The following is a 24,946-nucleotide window of genomic DNA, read 5'->3' as shown; positions in this document are numbered from 1 at the left end:
TTTTTTTTGCTTAAAATAGGTTACAATCAGCCAAACTAAATTATAAAAAAAACTATTGTTTTCAGTACCCAGATCGAAGGCCAATTTCGCAACAGTAGGTGTATGTTTTCACTTGTTTACTCTAGAAAATGATCAACTCCCTTACACCAGTTGCAGAAAAGTTTACGGCTATGTCGGTACCACTGAACCTGGCCGTACTAATGATTTTGTTATGTTAGGTTCATGGGGATGTGTCGCAGTGTTCGTGGCTTTAAGAGGTCTTTCCCAGCTGTAGATGTTTTTTTAGGTATTAATTACCGCCAGAAAATAAAGAACTAAGCTCCAAAGAAATCATATGTTTTTATATTATGCTTTAAATTTCTTTGTTTCATGTCTTATATATTCGACTATGTGACTTTAATCTTTATTTCCTTTCATGGTTGTTCTTGTTCACTTATGGAATGACTCTATGGAAGAACGGTGAAACTTTAGAGCACACATAAAAGGTCATTGAAGCATAATTGAGCAAAAGAAAAGATAACAACATACCAGATGGCGATGCTGCTCAAGGAACTCAGGTATGTGCCAGATAACATCTAACACCTAAATCGTTGGATATCCGAAGTTTGTTGAACTTTTTTGATAGAGGAGGCTAAAGAAGATGATGCATTCTGGTTGCACTAATGGCAGTTAATTCCCTTTATTTAAGTAATGTATGTGTATAGTCATTCAATGTGAACTTCTTGTGTTTGTTTTTATATTCCTTATATGCCTGTAGTGGTAGTTGATATTCAGTTGGATGCATGACTCATCAATATTACTTTGTTCACACACCACCCCTTTGCTTTTTTCGTCCGGATAAAATTAGTGTATTGCAACATGTCCACCGTGCGACAAGAACCCCCGTTTCATGTGGCAAAAGCCTTTTGCCACGTCAATTTTTTTTGCCACACCCTATGGAAATAACTTGTGTGACAAGAAGTTATTGCCACACCTTATGTACACTGCAGCAAAAGGTGGGTTTCTAGCCACATCAACTGGTGAGGCAATAATATGTAGCAAAAGAGTATTTTATTTATTTTTTATTTTATTTACTTTTTTTAGAAAAATAATATTTTATTAGTTTTAGATTAAAAATTTATTATACAGTAAATAAAGGGAGAAAAAATTACAAAGGAGCAGTTGGTAGCCTAGCCACAAGCTGGACACCAATATCTTTCTAAATAACCAAACTTAATCTATGAAAAAGAAAACTACCATGACTCCTGCTAGCATCAAGGTTAGCCAGACAATTCATAAGCCTCTTTATAAGTACTACAAAATCCTTACCAAGCTCACCTAAGGAAGTGAAAACCAATACACCCAGACCATAACCATGAGATGTGCATATGTCTAAATATTTGGTACGTTTACGAGAAACTGCATTGGAAATGGCTTGACCTGGTATGAAAGCACTCCCAGCCGCAGTAGTAAAAGGTGAAACACCAGTAACATCAAAACACACATCTTTACCATTCTCCCACCCATAAACAACGATATCTGCAGGCTTCAATGCTTTGCCATTTGAAATAAGGCCCAAGATACTTCTTTTCTAGCCTGCACACCAGCTTTATAACACATATCAGCAACAACATCCCTAACAAGATCATGACGATACTTGAGCCCAACCTCACTGGCGCAATGAATCGCATGATCGTCAAAAATGTCCATATCTCGCTTACGACACGAACACAATCTACCTTTTGGAAAAAGCGGGATACCGAGTCGATAACACAAAACAGCTCTAAACTTCCTTGGCCCAATACTCTGTTGAATCCCACTGATTGGCACATCCAAGAGATACTCTTGCGCATGTTTCATTCTGTTATATTGCCACAAAACCGAGTCTCTTTCAGAAATGAAAAATTGACTCGGGATTTTCTTCTTCACAACATCAAAGTATGTAACTGCCAAGGTATGCATGGATGGGGGGGGGGGGGGGGGGGGGGGCAGTTTCTACAAAGCTGAAGGAATGAGGTAGATCACAAACCACCGTATTTAATAGGTAACGTGGAGATGCGTTGTTGCAAAGGGCCAAATCCAGCTTCACCTGCGGTCACAAGTGTTTGAGGGTGAAAATGGTTTCTGGTGATTTTGGTAATTTCGGGTGTGTGGGTGAGAAACGAATTTAAACCCTAAACAATGTACTGCAAGGGAGTACTTTATATTCGAGAGATCAATATGTACAAGTCCGGCCTAAACCAAGAAATGGTCGTTCCAGACTTGCTTCGGTCACAAAGTGAAGGAGAATAGGTTGGTTTTAGGGAGGGAAGCAAGGAAAGTGATGAAACCAGAATAATTGATTTCTGGAAGAGTAGTTGTTTTCTACGGCTTGTATCACAAAGTGGCAAGACAACAAATGGAAAGCTAGCAAGTGTTTTCTGAGTGTTGTATGCTCCTGACCTGAACTTGTTGTTTGGTGGAAATAGGTAAGACCTATTTATACAAGTCTAAGTGAAACGTACTCTGGTCTCATTAAGGAATGGAAAAATGGGTGAGTAAATGAGAGGAGGTGGTAACCGTTAACGCATGGAATTGATGTTCCATAAAAAAGAGCGTTTCACCATTAACTCCGTGTATTTACTAACCGCCTCATCCTTATGACGGACTAGTGTACGCCACACGCTGTAAACCTCCAAACCAATACCCAAAGAGGATCCCCTAGTTTGTGATATGTGTTGATGTATCGAATGTTTTTGTGAAAAACATGTAGCACATTTTTGTTGCCTGGAAAGTCGATCATTGGAGACTTGCTAGCTTGGTGACCTTCGACGGTCGAGATTTTGCATCTTAAGAGGAAAGGTAGCCGTTGATCGTCGCACACTTTCGTTTTTGGTGGCCGCATAGGGAAGGCCAGCATGGTGGCGCGGTTAGGTCGGCATACCATTGGCATGGCATGCCTTGGCGCGGCCAAACTAGGGTTTCAGGCCAAAGGTTACCATGTGTTGTCTGGTAACCTTTGACGGCTAGCATTTGCTCTTGGGATTGAAGGGTGACCGTTAATTGTCGCACGCGTTCGTTTTGGTAGACGCATAAGGAAGGACAGCATGGTGGCGCGGCTAAGTTGGCATGCCATTGGCATGGTATGCCTTGGAGTGGTTTGGGATGCCTTTGGCGCGGTAGGTGTGGCTGGCACGGATTTCCATTGGCACAGGGGTGCGGTTGGCATGCCTTTGGCGCGGTAGGTGTGGCTGGCATGGCTTTCTGTTGGCACAGTGGTGCGGCTAGCATGGTTGGCGTGCCTTTGGCGCGGTAGGTGTGACTGGCACGGCTTCCCATTGGCACAGTGGTGCGGCTGGCATTGTCGGCATGCCTTTGGCGCGGTAGATGTGGCTGGCATGGTTTGCCATTTGCACATGTGGCATGGGAATTTGGGTTTTGGCCTATAGAAACCCTAATTAGTAATTAAAAAAAAGGTATCCTGGTAATTTTCTCGCAGACATATTAACGGGTTCAATAAATGCGTTTAAGTCCTGTGACATCACTGTCTCACAAGGGTTTTACGATTTTACCCCTAAGTTAAAAACCACCATCAACATTAAGTCCACTTCTTAGCTCGGAACGGGAGCATTGTTGCGAGGTAAGCATATGATGGTGACAGATGAGGACAGAATCGAAACGTAAGTCATGCAAGATGGTCAGGAAGATCCTTCTAACCTTTTTCGGGAAGCAGGGAGAATCTGTGATCCTTGTGTTTGGCAGCTTTTCATAAATTCTTCTCATGGTACTGCAAGTTAGGTTGCGGAGTGGTAAAGGCCGATTGAGATGCAAGCTGTTGGCCTCGATCTGGAACGGTTGCGCGCCTTCCGGGCTAGGCTTTGGAACGCGGAGTGGAGCTACTATCATAAACTTGGCGTGAAGGGAAGTCGCTGGCATTGGATCATCTTGGGATTGGCCATCATCATTGGTCGGCTTGGACTTAGAGCCGTTAGCACTTAATTTGCATGTAATGGGAGCCATCAGCACTTTATTGGCTTGGAATGGGAGCCGTCAGCATTGGTCGTCTTGAAATGGAGCTGCTTGCGTTGCTCGGCTTGGAGTGGATATAACTTGGTTTCCTTGGAAGGATGACGACTGGCTTCAGTTCTGTGGAAGGATGATGGTCGGCTTCAGTTCTGTGGGATGATGGCAACTTTCCTTAGTTCCGTGGGAAGATGATGACTTTCTTTGGGAAGATAAAAACTTGCTTCAGTTCCCCGGTGACGACTGGCTTCGGGAAGGTAACAACTTTGCTTCAGATTGTAGCATGTTGCAACCCTAATTAGCGCTTCTTACTAGAATTGTTGTAGAATTCTCGTACGAACTCATATTTTGACGGTCCGCCCCTCCATTCTGGACGGAAAAGAATTTCCTATCTTCCGAAGAGAGAATATTCAGGTTCTGAGCTCGTTTGGAGGTGAAAACAGCTCGACAGTAAAATTCAGGAAGAATTCAGGAGGGATGTTGCGGGCCCGAGGCGGCATAGTAGCGCCCAGTCATCCGTTTCATGGAGCAAGAAGGAAAAGAGATATGGACATTCTTCTTCTTTCTGTTGTCCGTCCACATCCGCGCCTTCGTCTGCAATGTCTCTCCAATGGATTCCAAATTTTTCCGAACTTCGTCGTATTCTTGGGAAGGATGGATGAAATATGTACTCCGCAACGACCATGTTTGGGATAATATTGGATATTGTGGTTACGTTTTCGGTCAATCCTCGGCTTTAGGTTATTCAGTGACTGGAATTTCTGATCGTGATGATGATGTGTTGTGAATGCTTGTATGGTTAAAATCTTCTGACGCCGCTGGATGAAATAGATGAGTTTGGAGACGTTCCGTTGTCGATGTGTTGCTATCAAAGTCTTCAAGGATTTTGTTCCAAGCGACCTTCTTCGAACCATCTTCTGAATCTTGGACTATCCTATGGAATGGGATGCGGTGAGCAATCCCCAGTTATACTTCTGTTTTATCCAATGGTCATGGTCGAATATGTGAATGTATCTTAGTGGCGCTCTTTTGGAGTTTTCGGTGCATATGTACAACTTCATGTTGAGAAATTCTTGCGTAAAAATTCGACAATGATGATGTTGAAATTAGAAATAATCTGATTGAGGGGAGTGAAAGCGCCTCATGCTGGTAGTACCCATGTGTAGCCTACTTTCATCGCATCGCCTTGAGCCCATGTCCACGGGATTTGATACAAGTTTATTGTATTCTTATGGATGTTACGCTGTGATGCACATTGACGAAATATTCTGGATAGCAAAGAGATAGGAATGATAGAGTTATGTTTTTTATCGTGGCTCCCTCTGTTTATTCAAGAAAATGTTTCAGCCGCGTCTCATGAGTTTTCTCGTGAGTCTTTGATGGTCAGCGGGATGGACTGCGATGAGCAGTCCCCAGCCGTATTTTTCTTTAGTTTTTGAAGTTTTTTTCCTCTGAGAAGGCTTGGGATCTTCCGCGGCCTTGCAAATTGTTGAGGGAGTCTTCTTAGACAGAGAGGTGATGATATTCTTGCGATGCACCCTTGAAGAGAAGATGACCTTGTTATGGCTATGAACTTTTGGTTAACTGTGTTTTCTGAGATTTGACAGTGAATGGATTTCGTGTATACCCTCAGTCCCCAAGTATGGTTTACATGTTTCCATCTTGTATGGTCAGTGGGTTCACCATGATAAAGAAATCACCATCATTCGTTCGTACTGGTGAGTTTTGTTACTTCTTCCACGTGGAACTTAGAACATGGATGAGTATGGGTTACCTTTGTAGTGATTGCTGATGTGGTGAAGCTCTGACTTGTATCAACAAATGAGCGGCAACAGTTCTTGGTAGCAGATGTAATCAGAAGAGACTATATTGTCGTGGTAACAAAGTAGGTTGGCTGGAATTGTATGGGCATCCATGGAAGTAAAAGTATTGGATGGATGCGTAAGCGAGAAAGTTGTCCATGATCATGAGTTTTGGCGGGTGGATCAAAGGGAGGCCATGACTACAAAGATTGGCTGGCTGCGATCACGATCCTTGACATGGGGAGCGTGGTGGTACGAACCTTTGTAGGAATAAGAGGCGTTGAAGCAACTTCGGCTTTTGGAGAGGATGTTAAAACTTAAGAAGCCAAACGTTGAAGCTTCGGCTTCGAATCCTGGAGTAGCTCATGGAGAGAACGCTGAAGAGGAGCGGCTTCTGGAGAGAGCGTTGAAGCGGAGCGGCTGTCGGAGTGATCGTTGAAGCGGAGGGCCTGCATTAATTAGTGTGCTGTCAAACTGGACACCCTTCAAGCGAGAAATGGCTAGGATTCCCAGTTCCATCTATCAATCATGCTTTCCAGGAGAGGTTGGGGTTTGAGAACGGCTTCTCTGGTGGGAAACAACTGCTTTCCTGATGCAGTGCAGTTTAGGGCTGCAAATATGTCTTGACGCTACGCCTTGGGGAAATACAGAGTCTCAGATGAGTGTTTCATCATAGATTGCATGATTTTGTGGGCGAAGTCCCCTGAAATCATGCAGCTCCTGACAGGAAGAGAGTCTTTGTGAACTCAGGGGGGTTGCTGATTTTCTTTTCCTCGATCTTGGAGAAGTCATTCCTGATCTTTACGTGTGACAAAATTAGATTGCTGATTCCCTTCTACTGGGCATTCAAGAGCAATGCTGGAAGGATGCAAGCTGTTAGTGCTGGAAAGGATGCAAGCTGCTAGCGTTGTAAGGATGCAAGCTGTTAGCGCTGGATCGGCTTGGAATGGGCGCTGGCTCGGACTGTTGGCTTGGCACGGCGCTGGCTTTGCACGGTGCATGCTTGGCGAGGCGCAGACTTGTTCTTGCGGCCCAGTTGCCTCTTTCCATACGTAGCACAAATAGGAAATCCTTTCCTTATTCAAATTCCAAAAGTGTTATTCCTATGAAAAGGGGTTGGATCTCCTTTTTATCTCGTATATTCGTTATCACGTCCTGGTGTTAGCAGTATCGTGGTAGCAATAAAGTGGTCAAGCTTATTCCAGCTATGTACTCCGGTGTTTCTTTTTCAATTTGTTTTCTTGTTTTCTTGTGTTGATGCAAACCCTATCCATAGGTATGCCTTCCATAAATCTGTAAAAAAAAAAATTTCTTCTGAACCGGTGTAAACCCTAGCCATGGGTATGCCTTTCATAAACATGTGGAAATACTTCATCATGAACAATTCTTCTTCAAATATCACTGTAGTAACATCGGCTACCTCATGAATAGTGACGGGTAATCATTGTTATGCAAAGTAGGAACGTACCGGTAGGTGACTGTTTTTTTTTTTGAAAGGAAAAAAAAGCGCCTGGTTTATGGTTTTTATTTCCTGGATTTCTTGGGTTAATAGACAAATGTTACCTCGAGGGTTTTGGATTATTTTTTTTGGAATGAATTTTTTTTGGAATGGATTGTTTTGGGAATGATGTTGTCTTGGTTATGATTGCAAGTGACGCAAACATCCCAAGAAAACCATGGAACCGTGTGTTGGTAGATGAGATGGGATGAAACATAACATGGCTATCGGTTTTATCATTCCCGTGAAAACTTGAAAAAGCAAACTATGTATTTTGTCTAGGTAAGACTTACTCGGTTTTTTAGTTCTTCTGATGAAAAGTGAACCTTTCGGGTGTAAGACCGAGTTTTATGGGAAACACTGCCGTGGAAAGTCCCCAGTCGTTACTGAGCTGTCTGATAACCGAGTCGTCGATCCTTGGGCGGATCGTTTGCTTCTAACCTCAGGGAAGTCCCCAGTCATCCCTTGTCATGTCATGAATGATAATCAAGTCGTCTGTTAACTGAGTCGTCGATCCCTGAGCGGATCGCCTGCTTCTACCATCTTGATGTCTGGGTCGAAACATGAGATCGATGGTCGAAAATTGACATTGTAACCGAAAGGTAATTCTCCCACTGTGGTCGCCAATTGTTTGAGGGTGAAAATGGTTTTTGCTGATTTCGGTAATTTCGGGTATGTGGGTGAGAAACGAATTTAAACCCTAAACAATGTACTGCAAGAGAGTACTTTAGATTCGAGAGATCAATCTGTACAAGTCCGACCTAAACCAAGAAATGGCCGTTCCAGACTTCCTTCGGTCACAAAATGAAGGAGAATGGGTTGGTTTTGGGGAGGGAAGCAAGGAAAGTGATGAGACCAGAATAGTTGATTTCTGGAAGAGTAGTTGTTTTCTACGACTTGTATCAGAAAATGGGAAGCTAACAAATGGAAAGCTAGCAAGTGTTTTGTGAGTGTTGTATGCTCCTGACCTGAACTTGTTGTTCGGTGGAAATAGGTAAGACCTATTTATACAAGTCGAAGTGAAACGTACTCTGGTCTCATTAAGGAATGGAAAAATGGGTGAGTAAATGGGAGGAGGTGGTAACCGTTAACGCATGGAATTGATGTTCCATGAAAAAGAGTGTTTCACCATTAACTCCCTGTATTTACTAACCGCCTCATCCTTATGACACTTCCTTATGACAGGCGTAGTGTACGCTGCACGCTGTAAACCGCCAATCAATACCCAAAGAGGATCGCCCAGTTTGTGATATGTTTTGATGTCTCGAATGTTTTTGTGGAAAACATGTAGCACATTGTTGTTGCCTGGCAAGTCGAGCTTGGGAGACTTGCTAGTTTGGTGACCTTCGACAGTCGAGATTTTGCATCTTAAGAGGAAAGGTAGCCGTTGATCGTCGCATGCTTTCGTTTTTGGTGGCCGCATAGGGAAGGCCATCATGGTGGTGTGGTTAGGTCACCATGCCATTCGCATGGCATGCCTTGGCATGGCCAAACTAGGGTTTCGGGCCAAAGGTTACCATGTGTTGTCTGGTAACCTTGGACGGCTAGGATTCGTTCCTGGGATTGAAGGGCGACCGTTGATTGTCGCACGCCTTCGTTTTGGTAGCCGTATAGGGAATTCCAGCATGGTGGCGCGGCTAGGTTGGCATGCCATTGGCATGGTATGCCTTGGCGTGCCAAACTAGGGTTTCGGGCCAAAGGTTACCATGTGTTGTCTGGTAACCTTGAACGGCTAGGATTTTCTCCTGGGATTGAAGGGAGACCGTTGATTATTGCACGTCTTCGTTTTGGTATCCGCATCGGGAAGGCCAGCATGGTGGCGCGGCTAGGTTGGCATGGGGCCATGGAAAGGTGCGTTTGGCATGGCACGGTGGGGCCAAGGGCTTGGCATGGACGGTTTGGCTTGGCACGGTGGGGCCAAGGGCTTGGCATGCCATGGGCGCATGATGCGGCTAGCATGGTTAGGGCCAAGGCAAGGTGCGTTTTGCTTGGCATGGTGGGGCCAAGGGTTTGGCATGCCAGGCTAGTATTTTGGCGTGACCAAGCTAGGGTTCTGGCGTTGGGCCAAAGGTTAGCTGGCGATTTTGGACGGCTAAAATCTGCATCTCAGGTGGAAGGGTGGTCGTTAATTGTTGTAACCCTTTGGTTTGGCAGCAAGCGTTGTGCATGGCATGTTGGGATGGCTAGCATGGTTGGCATGCTTTAACATTGGCACAGTGGTGCGGCTGACATGGTTGGCATGCCTTTGGCGCGGTAGGTGTGGCTGACACGGCTTGCCATTGGCACAGGGGTGCAGCTGGCAGGGTTGGCATGCTTTAGCATGAAGATGTGGCTGGCATGGTTTGACATTGGCACAGTGGTGCGGCTGACATGGTTGGCATGCCTTCGGCGCGGTAGGTGTGGCTGACACGGCTTGCCATTGGCACAGGGGTGCAGCTGGCAGGGTTGGCATTCCTTTGGCGCGGTAGGTGTGGCTGGCACGGCTTTCCATTGGCACAGTGGTGCGGCTAGCATGGTTGGCATGCCTTTGGCGCGGTAGGTGTGGCTGGCATGGCTTTTCATTGGCACAGTGGTGCGCTGGCATGGTTGACATGCCTTTGGCGCGGTAGATGTGGCTGGCATGGTTTGCCATTGGCACATGTGGCGTGGGAATTAGGGTTTTGGCCTATCGAAACCCCAGTTAGTAATTAAAAAAAATCTACCATGGTAGTTTTCTCGCAGACATATTAAAGGGTTCAATAAATGCGTTTAAGTCCTGTGACGTCACTGTCTGACTAAGGTTTTACGATTTTACCCCTAAGTTAAAAACCACCATCAACAACAAGATGCCTCAAAAATAACAAAAGCTGGTTATCAAAAATATCAATACCTTGTTGGAGCGCCGAAGGCCTGGTGGTGCGCATAGTGAAGTATAACTTAGAAACCCCAACACAATTACGTAGAAGAAACAATTCGCACTGAGGATCCTTAAGTTTCTTAATAGAGGTCATAATATGGATGTTTTTTTTTTCTCTATTAACAACCATATCACTACAAAATTGTTGATCAAGACTAATAGGACCTCCATGAAGCTTCACGCCACCAACGGATCTGCCAATGTCGGAAGGAAACAAACCTTCAGTGAAGCTTCTAGCATCAACGGTTGGCCAAAAAACTTTTGTCTTATTGATATTAAGATGCAAACCCCTAAGAAAACCTTCAGACTGTATGAGCTTTAAAGCCTTGTCCACCTCCAATGTGTCCCCAATAATAGTACCATCATCTAGGTACCACGCATGTAAATCTAACTTGCATTGCGAAGCTATCTTTCTCACTAAGGGGTGGAGCGTGAGGGCAAAAAAGATGGGACCCAATGGGTCACCTTGTTGAAAGCCTTGCGCAGAAGATAGGATGAAGCTGTCATAATAAATTCGTGCAGGTTTTGCATAGCGAAACCAAACCCATCTAGAGATAGTCGGACAATGTTCTCTAACTTCTCGGATAAGAATAAACCTATCTACCATGTTAAAAGCATTTGCAAAGTCTATAAGAAGCATTGTCATATTAGAAGAGGAACCTTTCAACTCTAGCAAATTGTTGATAGTGTGCAAAATACCTTCACCACCGCAAGGAACGCCAACCCCAAATTGAAAATCACTCAAATAAGAAGCCATTTCTTTGCACACAGAAGCAACAGCGATTTTCGATACTAACTTTCTCCATATAGTGCCAACTGCGATCGCCCTGAGACCTCCACCAGACTTCAAAAGGGGAATTAAAAGGCGCTAGCCACATACTCACCCAAGGCAGCAGGGCACCTACCCGCGAGCCACAGGTTAACGATCCCATAAATGGAAAAAATTAACTCATCAGCAACAGCAGCCGCAGAGCCACTGATGGCATCTAAAAGATGTTAAGCGCGCAAACATCCATACCGCAACAAGTCCCTTTGGGGAAACTTTTAATTGCACCTAAAACAGCCTTATAATCAACAGTAATAGCATCAAAATTAATAGAACCAGCTGGTAGAGATGGAGGTAGGGCACGAGGGTGTTTTTCCTATAGCTCAGCTAAGGTATCATCATTGTAGGGGGCAATTTCGTTTGAATGCAAGATGCGTATAGCCTCTGTATAATGGCCATATTCCATTTTCCTTCTACAGGCAAGAATATTCACAGCTTCCTGAATGTTTTTCCTATCTTTCTTGTCAGTCTGCAAACGGTACTTCCCACGGCATGGAGACTGCAAAATATTGTGAATCAAAGAAGAACAACCACTGGGTTCTTTCCAGGCGTTAAGAGCTTGGTTTATAGAGGCAATATGGATTTTCTTCCTATTGCCAGACCTCTCTTCAGATATATTCTTGGGACTATAAACACGAAGTGTGCAGATAGGCAGCAGTAGTTCAAGCCAAGGGGAAAGAGCTATAGGGTTTGTAATCACCTTATCAAGGCTGGACTTGAGCACTCGAGAGAAGCCTAATCTACAGGGATGAGGAATGCTAGATACCGCAAAAAATTGTCTCTGCAAGACAACATTCAGAAAATCCAAGGACAAACTAAAAGAGCCTAACCCTGTAGCCTTCTCAACAGCACCTCCACTATGAACTATTCCTATGTCACTGCCAACAGTCAGTTTATCAATGCCATAAACAAGAAATTTAGCAGTATTACCGTACAATAGCGCTGCCACGACATCCCCGACATGGTCCGAACAACACTTTTCCAGGCATGAATGCGCATGCATTTCGTACATAACCACATTCTTAATTTCATCAGAACTTTCTCCCAGGCAGCAAAAACATGGTGTTCATTAGATATTCTTTGTCTGCATAGTTCCGTATTCTCAACTGAGAAAAGATGCTTATCATGGACATGCTTTTATTTACTTTAATTTTTAATTTTATTTATTTTTTATAAAAATTCTTTTGCCACATCGATTGGCTGCTGCTGTAGTATTCTTTTGCAACAACATAAGTGTGGCAAGAAGATCTCTATTGCAGCAACATTTCTGCAGCAAATGCCTATTAACAGAATTATCTACCATAGTTTATAGACCATTGTTGTGGTATATGATTCATAGGCAGTAATGTAAAATCAAAATCAAGCATTTCATAGACAAAAATTGTTCGGAACAAGGAATTCAAATTTCATAAATATAAGTTTGTTACAAAGTATAGTGATTCCAACTTTTACCTAAGAAATAAGACGAGATAAAATAAATTTACACAATCTCAAACTTTTATGATAGATCAGAAATCTGTTTAATTCCAACTTCAAATTAAACCTATTTTGCGCTAAATCCACATCAGAAATCCATTCCCAGGCCACAAAGTCCTGCTAAACAGATCAAAAAAAAAAAAAAACACCCAGCAAAATAGATCAATAAATGGTAAAAAATCGTCAAATTTATTGAAAGCTTGAGAGGTAATTAAGAGTAACATATTAACAGGCAGACTCAACTAACAGAGTAAATACATAATAAGGCAAATCAGAGTTCAAGCTCAAATATTTGAATACCTGAATCATACTTGCATTCATGAAAAATAATTAACATTAGCTAAAATGTATGGCGATTACAATGGAAACGACAATCATGACCACTTATAGCTACCTCACATTTTGTTTAGTCCAAATTTTTGAACGAAAATCACAGAAGAACAAGTACTCTGAATTAGTTTAACGTCTGTAAATCTGCTTCCTGGATTTGTAAAGGTGACCTAGAGGTTCAAAAGTTGCCTTGGAGGTGTTAAAAGTGATTAATGAATAAGCATAAGGCTATAAGCATATATACTTAAGCAGCATAACCCAATTATGACCACTTCATGCAACTGAAAATCCCCAATGGTTGTCGGTGTTAATTTTCCTAGCATTTTAGGGGCTACCTCAACAGAATTAGGGGCCACACAAAAAAAACAAAATAGATTGAAAATACTTATATGCCCCTTCATAATCGGTAGTTTAGGTATTTTTTAGCTACCGATTGCATAATTTCATTTTTTGGGAAACTCTATATTCGGTAGTTAGATGAACTATTTTGACTACCGATTATAGGCTCAACCAAATTAGAAAAATAGAGGATTTTCGCAAAATCTCATTTTGGGGCAACTCTATATTCGGTAGTTATATGAACTATCTTGACTACCGATTATGCTAGAATTTCGGTAAAGAGGTCCACTGTATAATCGGAAGTAAGGATACCTTCATTTACTACCGATTATAGGCTCAGCCAATGTAGTTGAAAAAGATCGGTGTGGGCATGGATGTGGTATGAATACAATGTCGGTACGCTATACAGGGGAGCCGTGGGCATAACCCCTCCCGGCTGTGTTCGACCTGACAGGTCAGGTCGCGGGGGTCTAGGGGGCAGTCATTTAATGTCTGTTCGTTTTGAACTTTTTCCTGATTTTCAGTCCACTACCGGCACAGTCATTTAATTCTCGAGAATAATATAATCGGAAGTCAAGATAACTTCATTTACTACCGATTATAGGATAGTTAAAATTCAGAAAAAAGAGGATTTTTGCAAAATCTGATTTTGGGACTAATTTATATTCGGTAGCTATATGAACTATCTTGACTACCGATTATGGTAAGATTTCGCCAAAGATTATACTGTATAATCGGAAGTCATGATAACTTCATTTACTACCGATTATAGGCTCAACCAAAATTCTGAAAAAAGAAGATTTTTACAAAATCTGATTTTGGGACTACTCTATATTCGGTAACTATATGAACTATCTTGACTACCGATTATGGTAGAGATTTCGCCAAAGATTATATTGTATAATCGGTAGCTAAATGAACTATCTTGACTACCGATTGTACAGTTATCTACCCATTGTAAAGGGCAGTTTGGCCATTAAAAATGGGATTTAAAGTTTTTAGCCCCTAAAAGTGCTAGGTTAATTTTGTCTCAAATTCCGAAAATCGGAATAGTGATGCAAAAGTAACCGTGGTTTAGTGGTACGAATTCCACGTTGTGGCCTTGGAGACCTTGGCTCGAATCCTTGCAGCCACATTTATTTCGTTCTTTTTTTTTCTTTCTTTCACTTTAGTCTAGTCCTTTTGGTACAAATTTTGTTGGGTCTTGCAGCGGGTTTGCAGTATCTGGTAATCCAATTCCGATTGTATCTCCTCTACCCGACGGTACGTAGTAATGCTGTGCTCTGGATTTATTAAGTGTGTTTTTGTCTCTCCGCTTATACGTAGCTTTGGATTACATAGGAGGCAACGGCCAATCTTGTCACACTACTGAATTTTAGTGGGCTAATATCATGGACGGTATATAGCCCAGTGTTCAGACGTCCTCTTGATGCCGCAGAAAGGATTGATTGGTTGGATTAAAGATGAAGGTTGTTTTTAGGCATACGTAAATCTTTCTAGGCATACTGAATAAAGACAAAAAGGGATGTTAAATAACAAAATCAGAAGGCCCCTTAACCAAAAAAATTTATAATGGCAAATCTGCCCTTTATTCATTCTCGAGAATAACCTCTTCATCACTCTCGAGTTCATAGTCACTGTCAGGTTCACGAGGAACTTCATCAGCATCTACCTTTAGAGGAGGGATTGTTGTAGGAGGAAGAGCATTGCCTAGCAAGATATTATGGACAAGTACTTCAGCTTTGAGGTGAACTTGGCGAAGAAGTTTCTTCTGATTATTTCTGCTTTCAATATCCTTGAAATGTCGAAGATAGTCAAATCTTCTTTCTGCACGATCGCGAGAACAGGCGAGAGTAGTAATGAGCATTGCATTTTCTTTGCGAGTCTTGGCTAATTTAGATTCCAAAGAAGAGATAAAAGCGTGGAGATTCTTCTCAGACTATGCGAAAAACAAAGACACAAAAATTTGTTAAAGTGAAATTCTCGCAAAAGATGACAAAAATATTTAAGTAAAAAAAGATGGTTAAGGTAGCCAGATTCTTATGACTACCTTCCTTCTGCGAAATAAGATATTGAATTAAGGTCAAGCTACTATTCTCCAAGTTATTCATTGCATCGTCAAATGTATCTCTAACTAAACCTTTGAGGCGAGATCGAAGATTCTTCTCATCAGAAACAAGTAAAGCATTCTCTTTCGCTAAAGAAGCATAGGAATCCTTTAATTGAGTATATTGTTCCTTAAGTTGACTCGCCTTTATACTCAAATTTATTCTACCTTGGATGAGACTGTTCTTCTCAGCAGTAATGAGCGAAGAGATCGCTCATTATCATCACATATTTTTTGATGTATACTAAGTTGTTGCAAACATATTTCCAACTTGCTTAGGAGAATTCGTTTTCCTTTGGATAGGGTTTCATTCTCATCAGAAAAAGTTTCAATCTCTAGGTTAGCTTTAGTTAATGAATAAGAGAGGCGAGATATTTCGCTACTTAGTGCTTCTTGATTTCTAACTAATTGAGCATTCTCATTAGTAAGGTTGTCAATTTGGTCAACAGAATATGAGTGGAGGTTGTCTAATTGATTATATTGATCCAACAAAGCTTCATTATCAACACGAGCTTCTTCGACGACAAATTGAAAATCATATCTCTCCATCACACGTTTCTGATTTAAAGGTTAACGTGCGAATAAAGGAATTTAAGAAAGATAAACGCGAAAAACATAAAATTACTAAAGAAAGTGAACCGTAAGCGAAGATAAAAAAATCATACCTCTTAGTTCATCATTTTTCTTGCGAAGATTCTCGCAATCCAGCGAAACATTCTCAAGCTTCTGATTCTTGTGGCTAAGATCTCCACATTCCAAATTCATAGCTTGGAGATTATTTTTCAGAACTTCAACTTCATTCTTCAGAGATGCTTGTGAAGCTTCCTTTTAAGAACTGAAATACTTACTCAGAGTTTCGCAAACACTGATTTTGAGAGGGTCAGTAGAAGATCTCTGAGCGTCATCAATAATGTGAGATAAAACCTTGAAGGAAATATCTACCCCTTCCAAAAAAAAATTGTTAACGTGAAGAGACTCAGATGAAGGAGTAGTAATGGTTGAAAGCTTGGGAATTAAATCACTACTCGTAAAAGTTGTATCTTTTACAGGAGAAGAACGAATAGGATTTTCAGATGTGATAAAAGTATAATCCACTTTTAAGGCATTAACAAGGGGGGAAGAAAGAGTTTCATTCGCAGTAAGGTTGACAGATGGGGAAACATCCCTAGTTAAGTTTTCAGAAATAGGGATAGTGAGTGGTAAAAGCCCAACTGGCGAAGTCATGGAAGGAGTTTCAAGGAATTCGAAATCATAGAATGGAACTGAAAACTTGATAGCTCTTGGTTGGCGAGGTTTCTTTTTGGGTTTGTTGCCATCATCACCCTCCTGCGAATAACAAGCCAGATAAGAAACAGAGGTAACAATATTGTTATTAAAGAAATAATGTTTCTAACTACCTTTTTATTCGCATGCTTTCTCTTGCCTACAACAACCTTATTCTGCGAGCTTTTAGGCATTCTAGGGTTTTGGACTGTAAATTTGGTAGAAGAAACGCTTTTGCTGAAACAGAATAAGTATGGGAATTTAGTGAAGCAAATAAAGAATTCGGAAGAAGAAAAAAGGATCAATTCAGTTCCAGCAAAACCATAGAAGAAAGAACAAAACTAACATTGGTGACTCATGAAAGCAGTAGCAGGTAGGTCAAAGATGAAGAAAATTGCAGAGGATGAAGATCAAGAGAGAGCTTCAAGATGAGGAAGATGAAGTAAAAAAGAAATTATCTTTCCACTAGCTTACTCCTTAAATAGACAAAAAGAGATGACCGGTTGAAATCAAATGTGCCAGTCAACAAAAGAAATAATAAACAGGTGTAGACGGTCACACTTGATTCACGGAAAGCTGTGAAAAAGAACATGGAAAGATTAGCGGCTGCGGCATTTTGAAATAAGAATTTCTCATATCATTCTCTTCTTCGCAGAGAAGACATGAGAAGAAGCAAGATGTAGGAGCAGAATCTCGCAACAACTAGGTGTCAGCGAAGTTATAACCAGAAAGTGTTTGCGAAGACTTCGCAGAGCTATCTGAAGAATGACGTAACAGATGATGTCAGCTGTATCACAAGGAAAGCGTGAAGATCTTGCGAAATTGAAGAGCTTTGCGAAATTAACCATTGTAAGTCTGCGAGAATGTCGCAGGCCTGATCCGAAAATAAAGGTTGACTTAGCGGTCATCCACTATGTAATACCCTCTATAAAGAGTTGAGTAGTCTTGAGAGAGGGAGTGATCTTTTTGGAGAGTTGGGAGAAAACAAGTAGGAGAGAGAAAGTTTAGAGCAATTCTATTTTCTTGATACTTTACTAATTGTTGTAAAATCTATAAGGAAAATTAATAAAACACAGATTGTTGTTCTTGAAATAGAAGGAATTATTTGTGTATTTTCAATATGGTGTAGTTGTAGGATTTCCTACGACTACAATTAAACTTGGGTATAGTGTTCCTTTCTTTTCGAAAGAAACCAATGCTTCTCTAAACTGCACGTACTTTCATGGATTTAAAGCTTCTATAGTGTCGATCCTTCTTATTCACTTATTGATTCATTTGTTTTTGTTTTGAAAAAAGAATCAAATGTTGTCCAACCATCTGGCGTTGCATAAGCTTAAATTTTCTGGAAATGAAACCGTATGGATCTCCTCACACTGTTGAAATTTAATTTAAATGACGTGGTGGAATTTTAATTCTATGCCGCTAGGATTGTAGCATGAAGAATCTGTTTTTTTCTTTTAAAATTTTATAGTAATTTAGTTTTTATTTTAGTATTTAGTAAAAGAAAGAATTCGTATCATGTAGGAATATCCTACGAACCGAAATGATTATGAGGGGTTAAAAGCTGTTTAAACATATGTGATGAGTCGAAAGTATTCAGACGCATCACAAAAATGCGGCCAAAAGTCCACTGCACCCAAGTTCAAGTAGCGGAGGAATTGACCTTAATTGTTACTCTACATTAGTATACATCTTCATGAACCTTGATGCTAAAAATCAATGTTATCTGGAACATTCAACGATACATTCTTAAAGGACTTGGACATGGCAAAGGTGTGGCCATATGCTAGAGTCTGCCGCGCCGAAGGCGCACGAGAGGTTGAGCCCAGGGTGACACCCTAGTATATACTTAAGCAGCATAACCCAAAATGTGGATATTGTCCTGTCCATGTACTTCGAACCGTAGTCTGTAATAAACTATCTTTCCAGGCACATACAAGCACAACAAAGCTAAGTAGCCCAAATCAAATATGTCTTCACCTCACAGTCACATTTAAGTACATGTACAAAATTTATATAAAGAGGTGTAAGTCGAGGCAACCTAAGATTAATACAATTGCATATCATATGTTGCATTCGTTTTTGTTAGAGGGAGGGAAAAAAATGATCTGAGGAGAGCAAAACTCATTGTACTCACTAAGTCTTGTTATGTATATTTTCCCAACTCGGTCTTGGTTGCCCTTACTAGCCACTCAAATTCTTCGTACGAATCATAATGGATTTTCCTTTCTTACCATCTTGTCTTTCATGAAAAAATCATAAAACCCTAGAAGTGTCGTTTGTTTAATCCTAATTTAATTTCTTTCATAGATAGTGTGATCTGAAATTTAAGTAAAAAAAATCAAACGAATGACAAAAATTTAGAAGAATGGAGTAATTAGTTAGATCAACATTCTTCTTCTCGTGAAATCCTTTACGGATTATCTAAATATTATATGTGAAATCAAATTAAAAACAAAAAAGAGTTAGAAGGGTAATATTTTGGCAAGAAAGGGGATCAAAATATTTTATGGGGATCGTTGATTAAACCTCTCCAGCTCTTTTGGATGCTTGATGCTTCAGTTGCAATCGGAAGGAATTGATTGAGTAAGTATTCAAAAACCAAGCCAGATGTCGAGTGGGCTAATGAGTACTGCTGCATGCCATTTCCTATTAACAGAGCTAAGAACAAGACGAGATAGATGATCATTAAGACACAAGGGGTATTACGGACCAAGGTATCAAATTATATAGAACAGGACCTAGTAGTGAGTCGAATAAGAGTTTTCCTCTCCTTGGATGACATTATGCTCTCCCTATAACAAAGATCGTTATTATATACTTTCCAGACGAAATCTAGAGTGCAGAATTTTTCTCTCTTTTTGATGCCAAATGAAACTTCAGTACATTAATGAATAAAAGCTTTGTACAACAAGAAAGTTAATTAGTAATACTCAAAACTAATAAACAATATTGTCTAACAAGAAAGTTAATTAATACGGAGTATTTATGTTCTCATGCTCTACCACTGTATTGGTATAACCGAGTCTGCTGCTTCTAAGGAGACAAGACTATGAGTATGAACTGCTGTTGTGTATCTAAACACCTTCCAAGTACCTAAACGCAGACTGTACACATACCATTCATTATATAAGTTCAAGCCAGGATATGCAATGATTTCTCCTTTCATCTTGATGTAGTCAATTTCTCTGAAATACCTCCAATACTGGTGAACCGGAGATGACGTCATTGAGTGTTTCTTATCCCAACGTTTGGTACCATAGTTAAACACCCACATGGCCGCCACTTCAGGGTCAGTAGATGAGGTAGGATCAAATAGGCCTAGTTCGCCATCCAAATCAAAAAGTTGAAACTCTTTTTCAGGAAATATTCTATCAACGGGAGAATCAATGTATGGCTTATCCATGGTGCTAAACTCCTCACTTTCTAAACTGAATGACAATATAGAGTTCGATAAGCTTGGGTAAACATCGTTCTCCGCGAAATAGCGGTACGGTCGACCATCCAGTAAAACGTTCCGTTAATAATTACAGGCATGCATCTTTGTCTACTTGGAGGATAAGAGCAGATACTAACACTTCTTTTCTGCTTAGTTCTTAAACTAAGAATCTGAAACTCCCACATCTTCGTGCCAGCTAACATACGCACACAAATCACTTCGTACTCTTTTTTGTGTGGATGGAAGTAAAATCCACAAACCCATGTCTCGCGGTTGTGAGGGCTCAGCCACCCTGACGGAGTACGCTCTGGATTAGGACATGGCGGGGAAGTCACAATGACTTGTTCTTTTGTAATCGGATTCCAAATACAGAAAATCGCTGGATCCCACCTTGTATTGAATAAAAGGAACCCATCATATGAACCACAAATAAAAATCGGCCCCTTGCAGTTCCATGATCTAAGATCCAAGCTTGTGGCCTCCTCAATGTTTTTGGAATACCCATTACATGAACTACCATGAAAAAGGAAAGTTTAATGTTATTGTCAATGGATTCAAAACGAGAGTGCGCAACAATGGTTGGAGTAGCTGGGCATCGGTCTAGGTGGGTACGCGTAAAGTAGGGATCCGTTGTTAAGTGATATAATAAGCCATTTGGATTAGTTTGCTGCCAGATCTGGAAGATGGACTTTGCTGGAAGTCGACTAACTATGATGGTGATGATATCAGAAGGAAGATCTGCAGGGATTGGACGACTCTTCTCAATTGCGTCAATCCATTTATCCAGTTCTAAAAAAGGACGTCTATCAAGTGTGTTGGTGATGATATCAGCAGGAAGATTAGGGTTCACGACACTATCCTCTTCAATTTCCTTAACACTATCCTCGGTTTTATTTTTTGTTGATGATAAATCACGATACTTAACCGCTTGAACAAAACAATCGTTTGATTTCTTTGAAAATAAATTACAACACTTGTCCCAAAGGATTGGAACCCAGGCGATGCATGAATGTTGTTTACCCATGGATCAATTTCTCAACAGTAGGTGTATAACAAAACCACTCGGTAGTTTATCTCTTATCACCCTATAAATAAGAGTACTTAATGTAAATGAAATTATCCAATAATAATCGAACTCTGGAGATCAACAATGGCTTCATCTTTAGGTTTTGTCGGTGGACGTAGGTCTATAGTCCCCCAACCACATTAATTTTTTCTCTCATTTTATTTCTGTGTAGGATAATTCTCTTTTTTAATGCCAAATGAAACTTTCATAGATTAAGGAATAAAATTTGTCTAACAAGAAGATTACTACTTAATACTTAAAATAAATAATAAGCTGAAAGTGAAGAATTTATGTTCTACGTACTACGCTCCCACTGTATTGGTATAACGGAGCCCGCTGCATCCAAAGAGATAACACTATGAGTATGAACTGCTGTTGTGTATTGATCGCATTCAAACATCTTCCATTTAAACACCTTCCAAGTACCTAAACGCAGATTGTAAACGTACCATTCGTTACGTATGTTGCACCAAGGATATGCGACGAATTCTCCTTTCATCTTGATATAGTCAATTTCTCTGAAATACTCCCAGTGCTTGCAAACTGCAGATGATGTCATTGGGTGTTTTTTATCCCAACGTTTGGTACCGTAGTTGAACACCCACATGGCTGCCATTTCAGGGTCAGTGGATGAGGAAGGATCAAAGAGGCCTAATTCGCCATCCAAATCAAAAAGTTGGAACTCTTTTTTATGAAATCTTCTATCAACGGGAGAATCAATATATGGCGTATCCATTGTGCTAAACTCCTCAGTTTCTAAATTGAATGACAATATAGAGTTCGATAGGCTAGGGTAAACATTTTTCTCTGCAAGATAGACGTCACGGTCGACCATCCAGTAAAACGTTCCGTTAATAATTACAGGCATGCATCTTTGTCTACTTGGAGGGTAAGAGCAGCTACCAACACTTCTTCTCTGCCTAGTTCTTAAATTAAGAATCTGAAACTCCCACATCTTCGTACCAGCTAACATACGTACACAAATCACTTCGTACTCTTTCTTGTGCGGATGGAAGTAAAATCCACAAACCCATGTCTCTCGGTTGTGAGGGCTCCGCCGCCCTGTCAGAGTACGCTCTTGAATAGGACACGGCGGGGAAGTCACAATGACTTGTTCTTTTGTAATCGGATTCCAAATACAGAAAATCGCTGGATCCCACATTGCATTGAATAAAAGGAACCCATCATATGAACCGCAGATAAAAATTCGCCTCTTGCAATTCCATGATCTAAGATCCAAACTTGCAGCCTCCTCGATGTTTTTGAAATATCCGTTACATGAACTACCATCAAAAAAGAAAAGTTTGATGTTATCATCGATGGACCGGAAAGTAGAGTGCGCAACAATGGTTGGAGTAGCTGGGCATCGGTCTAGGTGGGTACGAGTAAAGTAGGGATCCGTTGTTAAGTGATATAATAAGCCATTTGGATTAGTTTGCTGCCAGATCTGGAAGATGGACTTTGCTGGAAGCCGACTAAGTATGTTGGAGATGATATCAGAAGGAAGATGAGGGATAGGACGACTCTTCTCAATTGCTCTAATTATTTCAGGGAGTTCTAAAAAAGGACGTCTATCAAGTGTGTTGGTGATGATATCAGCGGGAAGATTAGGGTTCACGACAAAATCCTCTTCAATTTCTTTAACACTATCCTCGGTTTTATTTTTTGTTGATGATAAATCACGATACTTAACCGCTTGAACACAACAATCCTTTGATTTCTTTGAAAATAAATTACAACACTTGTCCCAAAGGATTGGAACCCAAGCGATGCATGAATGTTGTTTACCCATGGATCAATCTGGAAAATTGGAGAAGTCAGATGATGAAAGGGAGAGGTTTTTAAACCTCTAGACTCTAGAGGTTTTAAAAAGATTCAGACTCTTAAAGCCCTAAAGACCATAAAACACTTACACTTTTTGGCGGCTACGCCTCCAAAGTTCGGAACACAAATTTGTATTTCCACCCAAATTATCCTTCTCTCTTAACTAAAAACACAGACTCAAAAATGAAAAACCTATTTCTTAATTAGGTAAGAAGATAATAATAAAAACAAGTAGAAAAGAACAAGCCGGTAGCTAATTTCAACAACTAGCTCAAGGTAGAGGCATGCTTTATATTAGAAAATAATCAAAAATCTCACTCTTTATTGTTGTTTTTTTTTTGCTTAAAATAGGTTACAATCAGCCAAACTAAATTATAAAAAAAACTATTGTTTTCAGTACCCAGATCGAAGGCCAATTTCGCAACAGTAGGTGTATGTTTTCACTTGTTTGCTCTAGAAAATGATCAACTCCCTTATACCAGTTGCAGAAAAGTTTAAGGCCATGTCCGTACCACTGATGCTGGCCGTACTAATGATTTTGTTATGTTAGGTTCATGGGGATGTGCCGCAACGCTCGTGGCTGTAAGAGGTCTTTCCCAGCTGTAGATGTTCTTTTACGTATTAATTATCGCCAGAAAATGAAGAACTTAGCTCCAAAGAAATCATATACTTTTATATTATGCTTTAAATTTCTTTGTTTCATGTCTTATATGTTCGACTATGTGACTTTAATCTTTATTTCCTTTCATGTTTGTTCTTGTTCACTTATGGAATGACTCTATGGAAGAACGATGAAACTTTAGAGCACACATAAATGGTCATTGAAACATAATCGAGCAAAAGAAAAGATAACAACATACCAATGGATTAGATGGCGATGCTGCTCAAGGAACTCACGTGTGTGCCAGATAACATCAAACACCTAAATCGTTGGATATCCGAAGTTTGTTGAACTTTTTTGATAGAGGAGGCTAAAGAAGAAACTGCATTCTGGTTGCACTAATGGCAGGTAATTCCCTTTATTTAAGTAATGTATGTGTATAGTCATTCAATATGAACTTCTTCTGTTTGTTTTTATATTCCTTATATGCCTGTAGTGGTAGTTGATATTCAGTTGGATGCATGACTCATACTTTGTTCACCCACCACCGCTTTGCTTTTTTCTTCCGGCTACAATGCTGACATTAGCAACGAAAGGTCTAGCACTCAGAGTTTTTCCGGTGAGTTATCAACTTTTACAGGACATACATAAAGTAAGTTTCAGACATTTAAAGAATAGGACGTTACAGAACTATTATCCCACCTTATGCTTTTTAATGTAAAACAAAACTCCAGTTTAAGCTTTTCATTTCCCCTTGATTTTCTGAATTTCCGATAGCACTTGCATTAGAGAACAAAAATTAATAGAAAAGTTTTGTAGTGGAATAATAGGGGGAAATGGAAGAGGCATGGAAAGATTATGATTTAATTGATAAGGGTTCATCAGGTTACAATATGGATATATTATCTGTGGAAAATAATAGTCTCACACTAATGAAATTTCCTTCATTAACTTAATTATAATATGAAAGGGTCGCTCATTCATTGTCAATTGGTTTCGAATTGGATACCCGCAGATTTTAACTTGGTATTAGAACTAGGCTCGTAAGCAGGGTGCAGACCCGATTTTGGTCGTGATTGAATTTGTTACTTATTATTATGCATTCATGATCCGATTTTTGTCTTTGCACACGTGGTCCACGTGTTAGGCCGAGTTACTGGCTTTATACGTGAGGGGCGTGTGGAAAATAATAGTCTCACATTGATGATATCCCCTTAATTAACTTAAATATTATATAGAAGGGCCCGCTCCACTCATTGTCAATTGGTTATGAGTTGAATGTTCATAGACTTTGACATTATCTTTTATCATTATATATATGGAGAGGGTAGAACCAAAAGACTCCCATATTGGATCGCACATTCATAGGCTTTGGACCTTTAACACTCCCCTTGTGCTTTCCAATAACAAAACTTTATACGTAGCGCTTAGATATATAGTTCTTTGAATAGTTCTAAAAATATCGCCCTCTCATTAATTAATAATTTTCCGATGTAAA

The sequence above is a fragment of the Papaver somniferum genome, chromosome 3 (genome assembly GCF_003573695.1).
Source record: "Papaver somniferum cultivar HN1 chromosome 3, ASM357369v1, whole genome shotgun sequence".
Classification (NCBI taxonomy): domain Eukaryota; kingdom Viridiplantae; phylum Streptophyta; class Magnoliopsida; order Ranunculales; family Papaveraceae; genus Papaver; species Papaver somniferum.
Note: the sequence above shows the minus strand (reverse complement) of the source record.